This window comes from Penaeus japonicus, unplaced genomic scaffold (genome assembly GCF_977035675.1).
Source record: "Penaeus japonicus unplaced genomic scaffold, GWHDUDI00000001_assembly GWHDUDI00000004, whole genome shotgun sequence".
Classification (NCBI taxonomy): Eukaryota; Metazoa; Arthropoda; class Malacostraca; order Decapoda; family Penaeidae; genus Penaeus; species Penaeus japonicus.
Genome location: NW_028234406.1, coordinates 43,846,332 through 43,848,831, shown reverse-complemented (window position 1 = coordinate 43,848,831; position 2,500 = coordinate 43,846,332). Strand labels below are relative to the sequence as shown.

The 2,500-nt window shown below is 33.0% G+C and overlaps 1 protein-coding gene across 1 annotated transcript in view; it reads right to left on the bottom strand.

The window, feature by feature from the left end:
- LOC122256510 (myogenic-determination protein nautilus) overlaps positions 1 to 2,500 on the bottom strand; it is a 38,642-nt gene that overhangs the window by 35,725 nt on the left and 417 nt on the right. The window lies entirely within an intron of this gene.

Sequence of the window (2,500 nt, the reverse complement as noted above, 5' to 3'; positions counted from 1 at the left end):
TTTTCTCTCACTCTCTGATTTTCCTCTTCCTCTTTCTTGTTCTGCCTAATGATGATGACGAGAAAGAGAGAGAGAGAGAGAGAGAGAGAGAGAGAGAGAGAGAGGGGGGGGGGGAGAGAGAGAGAAAGACAGAAAGAAAGAAAGAAAGAGAGAGACAGAGAGAGAGAGAGAGAGAGAGAGACAGGCAGACAGACAGAGACAGACACAGAGAGACATAAGAGTGAGAGAGAGAAAGAGAGAGAGAGGGAGGAGAAATAAAGAAATAAATAGAAAGATATTTCCTTTTACTCTTTCATTCCCAGGGATAGTAATTCCTCTTCCTCTTTATATGGAGATTCCTCTCTTTCTCTCCTTCCTCTTTACTTCCTCGTCTGACATTCTGTTCCGTCAGTTCCTCTTTCCTCTTTCTGTGGGATAATAATTTCCTTTTTGGCTTCTTTTGTTTGTGTATATCCCTTATTTTTTTCTGTCGGCTTTCCCATCTGTTTCCCTCTTCCTCTTCTCTTTCCTCTTCTTCTTGTAAGTTATATGAGCGTGCGCCTTTCTCTTTAGACACATACACACACTCACGCACGCATATATATATATATATTTATATTTGTATATATATATATATATAATATATATATATATATATACATATATATATATATATATATATATATATATATATATATATATATATATATATATATATATATACATATATAAATATGTATATGTATATATAAATATATATATATATATATATATATATATATATGGGCCCCCATATTATATATATTTATATATATTATAATACACACACACACACACATATATATATATATATATATATATATATATATATATATATATATATATATATATATATGTAATATCATTATCATTGTCATCATCACGAGTTTCTCATTAATATTACTATCACCTTTATCATCTTCAGTTACGATTAGGTTAAATACCATTAAGATAATTATCGTTATGATTATTGCTGCTGTTCTAGTAGTTTCTGCTACCATTATCATGTTCACTATTACTATTACTATCAGAATTATCATTACTATTATTACTTTATTACCTCTATCTCTATTTATTATCTTTAGTATATCTTATCATCGTTATCATCATTGATGTTATCATTGTTATTACCATTATCATTACCATCATCATCATTATCCTTATCCTTATCATCATCATTATCCTTATCCTTATCATCATCATTATCCTTATCCTTATCATCATCATTATTATTATTCTTATTATCATCACTATCTTTATTTTCGCTATTATAACCATTATCATTTTCATTATCATCATCTTTATTAATACTATATAATCATTATCATTATCATCGCCACCAAAATCATAAGTATCATTTTCATCATCATCATCATTGCTACTATTATTATAATTAAATCATGTATCAGTCAAGTCAATTTGATTGATTTTGATTGATTGATTTTTTTGTTAATGTCTTATTTGTTTATTTGTGTACATGTTTATGTTTCAATGTGTGTTTGTGTGTGTGTGTGTTTGTGTGTGTATGTGTGTGTGTGTGTGTGTTTACGTTTGTGTGTGTGTTTTGTGTATACCATTAGATAGCTGTACATGAAGCTTGAGTGCATACGTGATTTTACACACATGTGCGTGATCTCGTGTACGTACGTGTTACGCGGGTGAAGTAAAACCCAAAACGTACATATAAATACCAACAATAAAACAAGCAACATCTTACCTTTTAAACACACACACATACAAAAAATACACACACGTCCATGCATCCACACACACACGTCCATGCATCCACACACACACACACACACGTCTATGCATCCACACACACACAACAAACAAAACCAACACACACACACACACACACACACACATACACACACACACACACACACACATACACACACCGTAACATACATTAACCAAAAAAACACGCTCAACCGCTCAACAAACAAACAACAATAAAACAAAAAACCGCTAAAAAAAAAAATAATAATTCCGATATCTAACTAACTAATCTAACTAACCTAAAGCCCTCTCTCCCTTGTCTCCGCCGAAGAAAATGATATTCTAAATCAATAAAATCCGCCGTCGTTTCCCTCTGTCTTTTCTTCTCCGTCCCTGTCTTCGTAGACTAATAAGCCACACCTGGCACTGTCTGACGCATCGGCTGCCGTTAAGTTGACGGCGACGACGACTGAAAACGACGCCGCACAAATTGCAGCTCTTTAGTCGCGAAAAACAGAACTCGTAAATTTTCCGGGGCGGGGGAGAGAGTCCGGATAATGTTCTTAGGGTTGTGGGATGAGCACAGCTTACGGGATGGTGATGTGTCGGTTAATTGCATATTCTTGTGTTGAGGTTTTTTTTTTTTCTTTTCCTTTCTTTTCTCTTTGTTTTCTTTCTATTAACTATACTCTGCATATATCAATCTATCTATCTAATTTTCATTTCATCTATACATTTATCATCTGTCTATCTCTCTACC